At 54.9% G+C, this 15,849-nt stretch overlaps 1 long non-coding RNA gene across 1 annotated transcript; it reads right to left on the bottom strand.

The window, feature by feature from the left end:
* Positions 1-10,576: 10,576 nt before the first annotated feature.
* On the bottom strand, positions 10,577-12,118 carry LOC141021527 (uncharacterized). Its single transcript, XR_012182845.1, has 2 exons — positions 11,300-12,118; positions 10,577-11,195 (listed from the first exon to the last, which is right to left on the bottom strand). It is a non-coding gene; the product is annotated as an uncharacterized lncRNA (long non-coding RNA).
* Positions 12,119-15,849: the final 3,731 nt, after the last annotated feature.

Below are 15,849 nucleotides of genomic sequence, written 5' to 3' on the forward strand. Positions count from 1 at the left end.
TGATGTCGCGGTTGACTTCGTGTAGCAGGCCGGCTGGAGCAGCCGGACAGGGAGCCGGCCGGGCGGCCGGGTTGGTGAGTTCGGACGGGTTGAGAAACCCGGCCAAGTGCGAGCCAGATTGAGGGGCGTTGCTGGCCCCGATGTTTTTGAAGCATCATTCGCCGTCTTGGGCCTACCCGAGGGTCATCCCCCCGACAGTAGCCTCCGAGTCTCCGGGCAACTTGGAAAGGTTGTGCGGAGGTTTTTAGCGGGCGTCGATGAAGCAGTAAATGTCGATGACGGCCGGCTGTGGACTGCAGCCGGCGCGGCTTGCTTCCGGTGGGGGCGCGCGAGCGCACCCACTGGGTGTAGCCTCCGAGCCTCCGGGCAACTTGGAAAAGTTGGGCGGAGGGTCTTCCTGTCGATGACGAAGCCGACGGTGATGTCGAGGGTGCCGGGCACGGACACGGAGTCTGCTGGCTGGAAGGCGCGGGGCCTTGCCGGACGCAGACGCGGAGTCCGCCGGCTGAGTGGGCGGGGGCCCCTGCCAGACACGGACGCGGAGTCCGCCGGCTGAGTGGGGGCGCACGAGCGCACCCACTGGGTGTAGCCTCCGAGCCTCCGGGCAACTTGGAAAGTTGAGCGGAGGGTCTTCGTTGTTGTTGATGAAGCCGACAGTGATGTTGAGGGTGCCGGGCGCGGACACGGAGTTCGTCGGCTGGAGGGCGCGGGGCCTTGTCGGACGCGGACGTGGAGTCCGCCGGCTGAGTGGGGGCGCGTGAGTGCACCCACTGGGTGTAGCCTCCGAGCCTCCGCGCAATTTGGAAAAGTTGGGCGGAGGGTCGTGCTGTTGATGAATAAACCGACGATGGCGTCGGAAACGCCGGTTGCAGCCGGCGTTGGGCCTGCAACCCGCGTGTAGCCTCTGAGCCTCCGGGCGAGGTGGGGGTTCCCCACGGCGATGATCGTGCAAAAGATAAGGTTAGTCCGCGCAGATATATCAAATGTTTGCATGTAGCATTGCAAGTTTTATGCAGAGGGTGCCGACTCGGTTTCGTCCGAGCCCCCTTCAGTCTTTTTCATGTCCCCTCCGCTCTTTGGCTTTGCCTCTTGTTAGCTAGACAGTCTGGAGCCGGTCTGTAGCTATTACGAAGAGTGGCCGCGGAGTGGAGCGTACAGTACTCGGACTACATGAGCAGATTCGACCGAGTAGATACTCATAAAGGAAACGACCGGGTTGCCCAAGCCGTCTTCTCCCGGACGTTTTTCGCGTGGGGTGACCTCCAGCTTTTGCTCTCGCTTAGCCGGACAGCCGCGCTGCGGTCTGTGGCTGAGAGTGGGCCTTTGGTACCGTATGCGCTACTAAGCCGTCTGCGGGAACGAACGTATCGGGCCGAACAGCCAGCCTCCGGGCCGAGACTAGCCGGCGCCGGGGCGAACAGTAGTGCAACTGTAATGAAGGCGGAGGTGGTCCCTGAGTGTAGCTTGAGGTTATCCGTGTTTGCACGTGGTGCGAAAGTATGCGGGTGAGGAGCTCACATTGCTTTGACGCAGACGAGGCAGAGGTTGCTGAAGACGGCCGGCATGGCTTGCGGAGTGCACCGGCACACCCACTGGGGGTAGCTTTCGAGCCTCCGGGTGCTCGAAGGGGGTCCTGGCCGGTTGGGCCCGACCGGCCAGGCGTCGAGGTGGACTGATGGCCGGGCCGGGTTGGCGTAGTCGGCGTCGAGGCGGACGGGTCGGGCCCCCAGCCGACCGGGCGTCGACGATGGCAGGCGGCCAGACGGCGACGCTGGCAGGCCGAACAGCCGGCATGGCGGTGACGCGGAGGCACAACTGGCGTCGTTTTTTTTTGGGGCGGCATCTTGACTTTTCTCTTCTTTCTTTCTTTCTTTTGCTCCAGCCAGCAGAGGAGCTTGCGGGGTGCAGCCAGCACGGGCGCGGCCAGCCGACATGGGCGGAGCTGGCGCGGGGACAGCGAGCTGGCCAGCCGGGATGCGGGCGGGGCCGGCAAGCGGCCGGGTCGCCGGGCGAAGACGGCAGGCGGCGGAGCCGGCCAGGTGGCGGGCGGAGCCTGCCGTTCGATTTGTAGGCGAAGACGGCAGGCGGCAAGGCCAACCGGCCGGGTTTCTGCGGAGCCGGCCGGCCGGGTTGCGGCGGAGCTGGCCGTCCGGGTGGCGGGTGTGAAACAAGTGATTTGGGAAACTGCCCGACACCCTAAACGGGGTGTGGCTATCTCATTATATAGAGGTACCAAGGGGTACAATACAATGTTACAATGTTTATACAGAGGCTACGTATATACACAGTCTAACACCCTCCCTCAATCTTAACTATGGCCTGAAGTACAAAGCAAGTTAAGATTGCGCCTACAACCTACAAACTGTGGTTGTGGAAGAGGCTTTGTGAAGATGTCAGCAAGTTGATCCTTTGACGAGATGAACTTGATACAAAGTAGCTTCTGTGCAACACGTTCCCGAACAAAATGATAGTCAACCTCAATGTGCTTCGTCCGAGCATGAAACATCGGATTAGATGAAAGATATGTAGCACCAATGTTGTCACACCACATAACTGGAGGATGAGCTGGAGAGACTCTCAACTCTCTCAATAGAGACTGTACCCATATGACCTCAGCAGTCGCATCAGCAACTGTTTTGTACTCAGCTTCGGTACTACTGCAAGACACTATTGCTTGCTTGCGAGCATTCCAGGCGATCAAGTTAGAACCCAGGAATACCGCATAACCCCCCGTGGATCGCCTATCATCAGGACTACCAGCCCAATCTGTATCTGAAAAAGCTGAGAGCTCACAAGACGGTGCAGGCTGAAGAAGTAAACCATAGGAGGCAGTAAGACAGATATAATGCAAAATACGCTTCACAGCTGACCAATGAGATGTCCTAGGTGCATGAAGAAACTGACACACACGGTTGACTGCATAGGAGATATCAGGCCTGGTAATAGTAAGGTATTGTAGGCCACCAACAAGACTGCGATACTCAGTAGCATCATCAGGTGAGAGAGAATCTCCATCAAGAGCAGACAACTGATCAGTAGCAGACATCGGAGTGATAGCATGTTTGCATTTCAGCATGCTAGCACGACGCAACAAGTCCAAGGAGTACTTCTTCTGTGTAAGAGTCAACCCAGCAGAAGAACGTGAGACCTCCAGGCCAAGGAAAAAAATGCAAAGCACCTAAATCCTTGACAGCAAAGTCACCACTGAGTGCAGTCACAAGACGATCAGTAGCAGCATCGGATGAACTGATGAGAATGATATCATCAACATAAACCAGGAGATACATTGTAACCTCAGGACGCTGAAGAAGGAACAGCGACGTGTCTGCAGTGGAGGGAGTAAACCCAAGAGCCCGAAGAACAGAGCCAAGGCGGGCATGCCATGCACGAGGAGCCTGTTTGAGTCCATACAGCGCCTTAACCAGACGACAGAGATGATGAGGATGTGCAGGATCAACAAACCCAGGGGGCTGACGCATATAAACCTCCTCCTCCAGAAATCCATGTAGGAAAGCGTTCTGCACATCAAGCTGACGAAGAAACCATCCACGAGTAACAGCAAGGGACAACAACAAGCGAATGGTAGTAGGCTTGATGACTGGACTGAACGTGTCTTCGTAATCAAGACCATACCTCTGTTTGAAGCCCTTGGCAATGAGCCGTGCCTTGTAGCGTTCTATAGAACCATCAGCATGTCTCTTGACTTTAAAAACCCACTTGGAATCAATGACATTGACGCCAGACACTGGAGGAACAAGTTGCCAAGTGTCATTTTTTTGTAGAGCCTGAAACTCCTGTTCCATGGCAGCACGCCAGTGAGGAATACTCAGTGCAGCCTGGAAGTGACGAGGTTCTGCAGTGGGATCAGCAGCAGTATGGGCCATGCATGCAGTGAGCCATGCCACAGTCCCATCCTTGTGTTCCTTCGGACGAAAGATGCCAGATTGACTCCGTGTGCGAGGACGAAGGGGGACAGCAGGCTGTGCTGGCAATACCGATGCAATAGGTGACAGCGACGAGGCTGTTGCATCTGACGAGCTCGCACCAGAGCTCCCTGGCGACGGCGAGCCGGGTGAAGCCAGCCCACTGGAGGCCGAGGCGGGGCTGGCCGGATCCAGCTCAGGGCCGGTCGAAGCAACAGCCGGCCCAGGCGAAGAAACCGCCAGGTCGGGCGAGGCCGGCACCGGGCCAGGCGAGGCAGCAGCCCTGGGCAAGGCGTCACCCGTCGGCCCGGGCGAGGCCAGCGGCAGGCCAGGCGAGGCCAGCGTCAGGCCGAACAAGACCGGCGCCCGCGTGGCAGCCTCCACAGGCGGTGCAGAGGCGGGTTCGTGGGTGCCAACCGACATGCATGGCGCATGCACGTCCCGATCGTGAGCCACCGCATCCGTTGCCTGTTCATCAAGAAGCTCAAGGCGAGCGTCGCGTCCAATACCTGCAACATGATTAAGAAGCAACGCAGGGGCATATGCAACATCCACAAATTGATCAGGCAAAGGTATGGACATGTGCACCGGTGGTGGGGGAGTGGTAGAGTTTGTCTGAAGTGCACGAAAAGGGAACACATTTTCATCAAGCACAACATCACGAGAGATGTAGACGCGATTTGTAGGAACATGAAGGCACTTGTACCCTTTATGAAGGGAACTATACCCAAGAAAAATGCACTTCTTAGACCGAAACTCTAGCTTAAGCTTGTTGTATGGACGTAGGTGAGGCCAACACGCACACCCGAACACTTTGAGGAAAGTGTAGTCTGGAATTCTTTGAGCAAGAGTTCAAGCGGGGTTTGCATTTTCAGAAGTCATGAGGGAAGCCTATTTATGAGAAAACAGGCTGTGGAGAAAGCATCACTCCAAAACCGAAACGGAACAGATGCATGAGCTAGCAAGGTTAGGCCAGTTTCAACAAGATGACGATGCTTACGTTCAGCAGTTCCATTCTGCTGATGTGTATGAGGACAAGACACACGATGCGAAATCCCAAGTTTGTTAAAAAAAGAGTTGAGGTTGTGGTATTCACCCCCCCCCAGTCAGATTGAACATGGATGATTTTCTGCTTAAGGAGACGCTCAACGTGTGCTTGAAACTGGATGAAATCATCGAACACATCAGACTTGCGCTTAATAAGATACAGCCAAGTAAACCGACTATAAGCATTAATAAAACTGACATAATAATTGTGGCCACTAACAGACGTCTGGGCATGACCCCATACATCAGAAAACACAAGCTCAAGAGGATGTTTCACAACACGACTAGACTCTGAAAACGGAACTTGATGACTCTTGCCCTGCTGACAGGCATCACAAATAGTTTCAGCAGTTTTATTGGACACAACTGGTAGTTCATGACGATGCAAAACATGACGAACTATAGGAGCCGCAGGATGACCAAGGCGCGCATGCCAGTGCGTAGGCGACACACGAACACACTGAACGCGTGCGAAGAAAACTGCATGGGAGGTGTGCGCGGTGCGTCAAGTGCATACAGGCCATGGCGAAGACGACCGCTAAGCAGAACGGCCCTCGTGTCCCGATCCTTGATAAAGAAACGAAAAGGATGAAACTCGGCAAGGACATTATTATCATGAGTAAGTTGATGGCTGGACAACAAACTACGTGTAGCAGAGGGAACTCGAAGGACATTGGAAAGATGCAATTTACGAAAATTTTGTGTGAGGAGAGAAGCCTGACCAACATGGGAGATGCGCATACCTGCTCCACTGGCGGTGTGCACCTGATCACGACCACGATATGGCTCCTGAGTAGACAGCTTGCCCATCTCGCCAGTGAGGTGGTTGGTAGCTCCGGTGTCCATGTACCACGTGGGGTCAATGGGATAGGACGGAGTGCGACCGTGCTCATGACTCGTCACCGCGGCTGCGGCCTGCTTATCATTCCCTTTGCCATTGTTGCCCAGGCCCAGGAAGTCTTGCTTGTAGCGACGATGACAGCGGGAGGCAATGTGGTGCTCAATGCCACATAGCTGACAGGCCTGCTGAGCGCCACAACAGGGACATCAAGCAACCGACCGGCTACCGCCAGTGATGGTCGGCGCGTTGCCCCGCGAGGCCTGCTGTGATGAGGGCGCCGTTTTGCCACCGGATGATGATGACTTCGGAGGTTTACCGCGAGTCACGGCGTTGGCGGAGACGAAGCCGGGGGAGACACGGCGCGCCTTAATGCGCTGTTCATGGCCGAGGAGTCGTGCATAAAGCTCACGAGGTGGAAGTGGATCATCACGGCCATGAACGTTCTCAATGAGATTGTCATAATCATCATCGAGCCCGTTAAGCACATAGGTGGTGAACTCCTCATCCTGCGGTTGCTGGCCAACGGAGGCCAACGTGTCGGCGAGACCGGTCATCTTGTTGAAGTAGTCCGTGATGCTGAGGTCACCAAGCTTGGTCTCACCCAGATCGGTGCGTATAGAATGAGCACGTGCCTGAGACTGAGAGGCGAAGCTAGTGTGAAGCGCCGCCCACGCCTCCCTGGACGTAGCGGCAAAGATGACCAGTGACGAAACACTCGGAGTGAGCGAAGACTAGATGGCGGAGAGGATGGCCTGATCCTGGGCCACCCACGTGTGGTACGCCGGATGATGAGGGGGCGGACACGGGATGGGTCCGTCAACGTAGCCCTCCAAGTAGCGGCTCCGCAGAAGAGGCAACACCTGAGCGCGCCATGTTGGGGATATTACTACTGGGCGTAAACCGGCCAGGAGAGGCCGGGTTAACCCCATAAGTAGTTCATTATATCTGAAGCCCATGAAGACAGACGGTGACGCTTTATGAAGGCCCAGGGCCCAGAGCCGGTTTAAGGGCCTGTAGGCATAAACCAGTATTGATATGTAAACTTGTGTTGTAAGATAGAAAGAGCAGAGACCGAGCCGGACACGTTTATGAGCCGGCCTCGGGATTCTGTAAATCGACGGGCGTCAACCCAGGTATATAAGGGGACGACCCGGCGGCGGTTCAGGGACAACAAATAACAACTCGAGACTCAGGCAAAGCGTATTCGCTCCCTGGTCATCGAAACCTAGACGTAGGCTTTTACCTTCATCGTAAGGGGCCGAACTAGTATAAAACTCTCGTGTCCCTTGTCCGGTTCAACCCCTTTAAGCTAACCCGTAGGGATGGCTCCACGACCAAGTCCTTTCACGAGGACATCTGCCGTGACAAACCCACGACACACCAGGACAAGTAGTTATCCGGCGCAAGCTTCACCGGCAGCAGGTGCGAGAAGTAGAATGGCGACGGCACGGCGGCCTAATCAGCATGAGCATGTGTCGGTGGTGCATAAAGACCCATCGACGGAGCCATCTCAGCATGAGCAGCAGGCACCGAGTACGGTGCGTACCCGGGAGGACCAGCGGCGAGGGCGCCATAGTCCAGCGCAACATGAGCCCCATAGGGCGAGGCGGCCGCGGCCCCGTGAGGCTGCGGCTGTGGAGTCACCGCGGCCCCGTAGGACTGCTGCAGCGGAGCGACCGCGGACCCGGAAGGCGGCTGCAGCGAGGTGGCCGCGCCCCCTGGGTAGGTTTGACGCGGCGAAGGGGCCGCACCCCCATGTGGCGCTGGATAGGGTTGGTGCTACAGCGCCGCATAGGGTTGCGGTGGCGGCGCTGAGTAGGACGGCTGCGGTGGCGGCGGCCCGTAGGGATGCCGCGGGGGCGCCGCATAGGGTTGGTGAAGAGGCGGCGCACCATACGACACCACCTGCCACGAAGACGACGGCGGCGGCGGTGCACCAGGGGCCACCGGGACGGCGCCGTACGAGTTAGAGCCGTAGGGCATCGGTGAGGCGGCGCCGTAGGGCGGTGGTGCAGCGACACCGTAGGGCGGCGGTGCAACGATCTCAGTCGAGGTCGAGGCAGGGTCCCCCGAGGCGCCAGATCCGATCGGAGAACCGGGCGGCGGCAGGGCTCCATAGGCCACCGCGAGGGGCCGAGAGGCGAGGAACGGTGACGTAGGGGCGAGGACCGGCGCAACGGCGGCGACGGAGGTCGGCGCGACGACGGCCGCGGCGGGAGCAGCGGAAGACATCATAATCTAAACTGATACCAAACAAGTGATTTGGGAAACTGCCCGACACCCTAAACGGGGTGTGGCTATCTCATTATATAGAGGTATCAAGGGGTACAATACAATGTTACAATGTTTATACAAAGGCCACGTATATACACAGTTTAACAGCGGGGAAGCCGGCACGGGGCGAAGCCGGCAGGCCGGGTTGCAAGGAAGCCGGTGCGGGCAGAGCCGGCGTGCCGGGGCGCCGCAGCCGGCGCGCAGGAGGCGGAGGCGACGGGGAGGCCGCAGGCGCGCGGCCATGCGACCCTGTGGCCGCAGTCGATGGAGAGCAGCAGCGAGGCGACCCGCGGTGGCGCGGGCGGACGACGGCGGGGCGCTGGGCCGGAGCGGGAGGAGAGGTGAGGCGGCCGCGGGGGACCCGGCAGACGCAGAGGAGCGGAGCAGGCCGGGTTGCGGGGAAACCAGCAAGCCGGGCGGCGGGAGCCTGCGGCTGGGAAGCAGCGGAAGCCGGCCTGCGCATGGTGGGAGCCGGCGGGCGCGGACGGTGAGCGCGCGGTTGATGGAGCGGCGACAGGCGGGTCGGTGCGCGGGGGCGATGCGCGCAGTTGGTGGAGCGGGCGGAGCCGGCGGCCGGACCGGCGCGGATGGGACCGCGCGCGGGAGGCCGGGGCAGGATGGGCGGCCGGCCCGAGCGGGAGGTTGGTGATGACCGCCGACGGGGGAGCTCGCGAGGAGGAGGGCCAAGGCGGCCTGGCGCGGGGGTCGCGGGCGCGCCGCCGGCCGGAAAAGCGGCGACAGGCGGGGCGGGCAGAGCCCTTGCGCGTTGGCGCGGGGACCCGGGGCAGGCGGCCCGCAGCGGCGGGGCAGGCAAAGGCGCGGCGTTGCTGCTGGGCGGGCGCGCGGAGAGGCGTGCGGCACAGTGTGTGCGGGAGGAGAACGCAGAGGATGCCAGGAGGAGGCGGGCAGTTTTCGCTGGAGCTTCTGTCCGGGCTGAAGGCGCGAGGCGCAGGAGCGGAGCGGGATGGCGCTGGCGCTCGCCCGGACGCGAGTAGGGAGCAGCGCGCGCGGCCGCGCGAGCAGGGGTTGGTAAGAAGCAGCGGCAGTGGTAAGGCAGCAGCGAGGCTGGAGAGGAGGCGGCCGGCGCGGCCCCGCGGGCGGAGGAAACGGCCGGCAGCGACGAGCAGGCCTTTTTCACTGTTCTGACCTTATGAGGAAACTTTAGCACAAAATGAACTTCACATAAAACAATTTCACGATCTAATCCCTTTTAGAAATGCCAAAGGCCGTGGCGTTGCTGCACTATATGAAAATGCCGAACTAGCTAGCATTGCTGGTCTGGTCGAGACGCTACGTGACAGAGTTGAAACGCCAAAGTTTTTTGCGTTGTTGGAAACGCCAAGTGGGTGGGCGTTGCTGCCCAAGCATGCAACGCCAAGGATGGTTGGCGTTTCAGCTAGTTTTTCACATTTTTCATTTATTTATGAAGTGAAGCAACGCTAGCTAGTTCGACGTTTTCAAATAGAGAAGAAACGTCACGACTTGTGGCGTTACTAAAAGAGTCAGATCGTGAAATAGTTTTGTGTGAAGTTAATTTTGTGCTAAAATTTTCTGAAAGGGTTAAAATAGTGAAAAGAGCCCGACGAGCAGAGGAGGACCAAGCGTCTGGCCGTTATCCGACCAATGTCCGCCTATTATCTTGGGCGATTTGATTTTTTGCCACTCTTTACTTTGAACTTCGACAATTTGCCACTAGTTAGATTGTAATTGATCTGCTGACACTTATTACTTTGTATTTTGATCTTTTGCCACTTTTCAACATAAAAACAATCTATGGACATAATAGACAAACTAAGTAGACAAAATAGAGGATCATTGTACCCCTGGACCCAAACAAAGCACATCCTTAGTCATTCCCGTTCAAAATACAGCCGCTGCTGCTATACGTGTTGCTCGCCGGCGGCCGCTGTACTTGCTGCTCTCTCTTCCTCACGGTTGCTCTCATGCTCCTCCTGCTGCCTTCGCCCTTTGCTTCCTGCGCCCCCTCCTTCCCCTGTTCAAACTCCTGCTGCCTCACGCTGCCCGACGTCTCCCTGTGCCCCCTCCTTCCCCTGTTCAAACTCCATGAGCTCCATTATATATCTCCATAAGCTCAAAGTTGAAATGCAGAACGCCGTTGAACCAATGATCCAAATTGCATGAAACTTTCTTAGATTAGTCACATAGATATGAATGATTTACTGTAATTTTTTGAATTTTTTCTGACAACTTTTAAATATCGGTCAAAATGTGGTCAAACTAGTCAAGCTCAAAGTTGAAATGCATTTTGTCGTTCAACCAATGATCAAAATTGCATGAAACTTTCCCAGATTAGTCGTACATATATGATTGAATTTCTGTAATTTTTCTAGGTGGTTCAAAAAAAATGTTCAAATTTTGGGCAGCATTTTGGCTCAATTTGGACAACATTTTACCCGTTAATTCACTTCTAAAGATATGTATGCACAAAACGGAAAAATTCAAACATATATTTGGACATATTCATACACCATGACACAATATCAAGACAATATATTCTTATTGCCATGTTTTTCAACCAAAAGCACAAGGCCATAGTAACTGGCCATGTTACAACCAAAAGCATAAAGAAATAGTAGCTGCCATGCTGCCATGTTACATCCAAAGTGAAGGATGCTAAGTCTGTCATATTACAACCAAAAGTATAGAGAAGATCAAGCACATCACTAGTACTTCCTTCTCTTCGGGGTCAACTTTCTAGCTTTTGAGCTTGAGGCCATGTCGTATGCTATCATGGTGTCCTCCATGGTAGGGGTAGGTTTCTGCGACGCCTCATCAGCCAACGCCATGGCCAACATCCTTCTTGTCACTGGATTGGGACTTTCTTGGAGACTTTGTGGCATAGTGATCATGTGCCTTGTTGGAGTGGCGGCCACATCAAGTTGTGATGCTGCATGTGTCGCCTCATCAGCCAACACCATTTTGATATGTTCTGCACATCTTCATTGAAGCTAACCCATGACATACCAGAAATGTTGAAATCAAACACAACATCATGCTTGTCAACAACTTGCTCGCTTCCATCATCAAGCTTGTAGACATAACGGGCTACTCTAATAGTTAATGTGAACACCAACGACGGCGGAGACGGCCTACTCGACAATGACCAATAACGAACAATATACGATGGAGTTAGTGTCTATTCGCTAACGTGCATTCAGATGAGCACCAAAAAGAAGTTACTTTGCTTTCTCACCCCAACTCCGGAACAAACAAAAGAGGAAAGTCGAAGCCATCCGCAACAACGTGCTCACCCGTCTTCGGTTCAGCCATCTCCAACACCTAGCTCATCTGCAACAACAAGCAAGCAAATAATCATGAGGCTCCAGCAGCAAGCAAGCAATCATGAGATCTCCACGAGCAGCTGCTGCTCCCCGACGGCCCGTCACGCATGGCCGAGTGCAGCAGCAGTGGCGACGCGCACGGGCATGCGGGCGACGGGGACGCACGGGAAAGCGGTGGCCGGAGCGGCGGCGCACAGGAAGGTGGTTGCCGGCAGCGGAGCAAAACGCGAGGGGTGACGGAGCAAAACGCGAGGGGCGGCGGCGGCGACTAGTCACCCTAACCCTATGTGGCCGGGGAGAGGAGCGGGAGAGAGACAGACTCACCTCCTGGCCGGGATGTAGCCACCGCCGTAGAGTACCACCAGGGCTGCCGCCGTTGATGACCAATGGCGGCGAGTCAGGTCCAGTAGCCGCCGCCGTCTCCTGTGCGAGAGAAGGGGATGAGAACGAGGCGAGAACGATGACCGACGAGCGATTCCTGGTCAATCGATTGGGAAGGGTGTTTTGGTCTTTGTTTGCAGGACCCACTTGCCAGAGGGCAAATTAGCAAAGTGCCAGGTAAAGGGTGTCATCGGATCAATTACAAAGTAATGGAGGGCAAATCATCAAACTACAAAATAAGCGGTGGCAAATAATCAAATTCCCCTATTATCTGACCAATATACAGGCGTTGTCCAACTTGCATCTAATCAATGTATATGCGTTGTCTCGGAAGTGTATGGCTAGTGCATGGCCAATTGACCATTATCTGGGAATTATACGGCGATTATCTGGGTTGGGTCTGGCTAATATATGGGCAGCGAGGGGGCAACCATGCGCGTGGCCGCACGCCATAGGCCGTAGCAGGAGATGTGGGCTGCCGAGCGGCTGGAGACGGTGGCGAAACAGGACGGGCGCGTGCGCGTGCGTCGGAGGAGCGCGCGAAGGAGGGACGACGCGCAGCCGAAACGGCCAGAGCGAGATGTAGCACGCGGATGCGCAGACGACGGTGATGTCGCGGTGGTGGTGATGAAGAGGGCGATGCCGATGACGAGGACGTGCCGTCCCGCGCGGTCGCTCCGGGGGCAGGTCGATGTTGAGCCTCCGAGCGCTACCGGAGAGACGGCGCGACTCCGCTTTGATGATGACAAAGATGGTCCTGCCCGGACCGCGGTTCCGTGGCAGCTTGCCCTATGGTGGGCGCCAACTGTCGTGGTTATCTTGCGGGCGGGTTTGCGAGACGACAGATGCCACGGGGTGGCTTGAGGTGAGGGTAAGACTGCTCTTGGATATCAAGGGACGGGATTGGGCAAACAGCACGCGGTGATTTATCCAGGTTCGGAGATAATATTCCTACTTTTATATGTCTGAATATATGTAAAATATATGTTGCAATATAGAGCGCTCCTTGAGCTGTATATTACGGAAGGGAGCCGGAGGCTGCTAGCTTCATATGTGTGTGTGAGCACAAGTGTGTGCGTGAGTGCTCTTGGCACTAGTAGTCGTGAAGCATGGATGGATGTGGCCGTATGGGCCTTGTGGCTGTATGAGTGTGTGCGTGAGCATGGATGGATGGATGCTGACTTTGTAGTGTGGCTTGCTATCTTGGTCAAGTCTATGCCTTCTTGGCCAAGAGAGTGACCTTCTCTTCAAGAAAGTGCCTCCCCTGGGTCATTTTATACAATAGTGCCCAGAGACAAGTAGCACTGTACATGATGTCGCGTATGACGAGTGAATAGTGTATGCTTTATCACCAACAGTGGTCGCGGTATGGCCGTCTTGTCGGTGTCGCGTCGAATGTGATGTCGCGGTTGACTTTTCGCGTCGCAGGCCGGCTGGAACAGCCGGACAGGGAGCCGGCCGGGTGGCCGGGTTGGTGAGTTCGGCCGGGTTGAGGGACTTGGACGGGTCGAGAAACCCGGCCAAGTGCGAGCAGGATTGAGGGGCGTTGCTGGCCCCGATGTTTTTGAAGCGTCGTTCGCCGTCTTGGGCCTACCCGGAGGTCATCCCCCCGACAGATGGATTAGTCTTCAATGGTGAACATCTCTATGTTGATCATATCTACTCTATGATTCATATTTGACCTTTCGGTCTCCAGTGTTCCGAGGCCATGTCTGTATATGCTAGGCTCGTCAAGTTTAATCCGAGTATTCCGCATGTGCAAAACTGTCTTCCACCTATTGTATGTGAACCTAGAGCTTATCACACCCGATCATCACATGGTGTCTCGGCACGACGAACTGTCGCAACGGTGCATACTCAGGGAGAACACTTATACCTTGAAATTTTAGTGAGGGATCATCTTATAATGCTACCGCCGTACTAAGCAAAATAAGATGCATAAAACATAAAACATCACATGCAATCAAAATATGTGACATGATATGGCCATCATCATCTTGTGCCTTTTATCCCCATCTCCAAAGCACCGTCATGATCTCCATCGTCACTGGCTTGACACCTTGTTCTCCATCGTAGCGTCGTGGTCGTCTCGCCAACTATTGCTTCTATAATCGCTAACGCATAGTGATAAAGTAAAGAAATTACATGGCGTTTGCTTTTCATACAATAAAGCGACAACCATAAGGCTCCTGCCAGTTGGCGATAACTTCTACAAAATATGATCTTCTCATACAATAACGTATATCACATCATGTCTTGACCATATCACATCACAACATGCCCTGCAAAAACAAGTTAGATGTCCTCTACTTTTTTGTTGCAAGTTTTCCGTGGCTGCTACGGGCTTCTAGCAAGAACTGTTCTTACCTACGCATCAAAACCACAACGGTGATTTATCAAGTTTGTTGTTTTAACCTTCAACAAGGACCGGCCGCAGTCAAATTTGATTCAACTAAAGTAGGAGAAACAGACACCCGCCAGCCACCTTTATGCAAAACTAGTTGCATGTCTATCGGTGGAACCGGTCTCATGAACGTGGTCATGTCAGGTTGGTCCGGGCCGCTTCATCCAATAATACCGCCGAATCAAAATAAGACATTGGTGGTAAGCAGTATGACGATCACCGCCCACAACTCTTTTTGTTCTACTCGTGCATATCATCTACGCTTAGACCTGACTCTGATACCAGTGTTGGGGAACGTAGCATGCAATTTCAAAAAAATTCCTACGCTCATGCAAGATCTATCTAGGAGATGCATAGCAACGAGAGGGGGAGAGTGTATCCACATACCCTCGTAGACCGAAAGCGGAAGCGTTCGACAACGCGGTTGATGTAGTCGAACTTCTTCTCGTTCCGGACCGATCAAGCACCGAACGTACGGCACCTCTGAGTTCTGCACACATTCAGCTCATTGACGTCCCTCGAACTCTTGATCCAGCAAAGTGTTGAGGGAGAGTTCTATCAGCACGAAGGCGTGGTGACGGTGATGGTGAAGTGATCCGCGCAGGGCTTCGCATAAGCACTACGTGAATATGACTGGAGGCGTAAACTGTGGAGGGGGGCGCCGCACACGGCTAGGAATCAATGTTGTGTGTTCTAGCGGTGCCCCCCCTACACACACATATATATATAGGTGGGACAGGGAGGGGAGCAGCAAGGGGCACCCCAAGTAGGAGGGATCCTACTTGGGCGGATCCTACTTAGGCGCCTCCTCCAAGTCGGCCTCCCCCCCCCCCCCCCCCGGCCTTCCATATGCATCGGAGGGGAAAGGAAAGAGAGGGGGGAGGCCGAATCCTCCCCTTTCCTTCTCCCTTCCCTCCTTTCCTTCTCCTCCTATTTCGGCCTATAGGGGGGCGCACCAGCCCCTTTGGGGCTGGTCTGTCCCTCTCTTGGCCCATTAGGCCCATATAGTTTGCTGGGGGTTGCCCGGAACCCCTTCCGGTGACCCTAAACGTACCCGGTACCCTCCGAACACTTCCGGTGTCCGAATACTAACGCTCTATATATGAATCTTTGCCTCTCGACCATTTCGAGACTCCTCATCATGTCCATGATCTCATCCGGGACTTCGAACAACATTCGGTCACCAAATCACATAACTCATATAATACAAAATCGTCATCGAACGTTAAGCGTGCGGACCCTACGGGTTCGAGAACTATGTAGACATGACCGAGACACCTCTCTGGTCAATAACCAACAATGGAACCTGGATGCTCATATTGGTTCCCATATTCTACGAAGATCTTTACCGGTCGTACCGTAATGACAACATACGTTATTCCCTCTGTCATCGGCATGTTACTTGCTCGAGATTCGATCGTTGGTATCTTCATACCTAGTTTAATCTCGTTACCGGCAAGTCTCTTTACTCGTTCCGTAATACATCATCCTGTAACTAACTCATTAGTCACTTTGCTTGCAAGGCTTCTTATGATGTGCATTACCGAGAGGGCCCAGAGATACCTCTCCGATACTCGGAGTGACAAATCCTAATCTCGATCTATGCCAACCCAACAAACACCTTCGGACATACCTGTAGAGCATCTTTATAATCACCCAGTTACGTTTTGATGTTTG

Source organism: Aegilops tauschii, chromosome 4 (genome assembly GCF_002575655.3).
Source record: "Aegilops tauschii subsp. strangulata cultivar AL8/78 chromosome 4, Aet v6.0, whole genome shotgun sequence".
Taxonomy (NCBI): Eukaryota; Viridiplantae; Streptophyta; class Magnoliopsida; order Poales; family Poaceae; genus Aegilops; species Aegilops tauschii.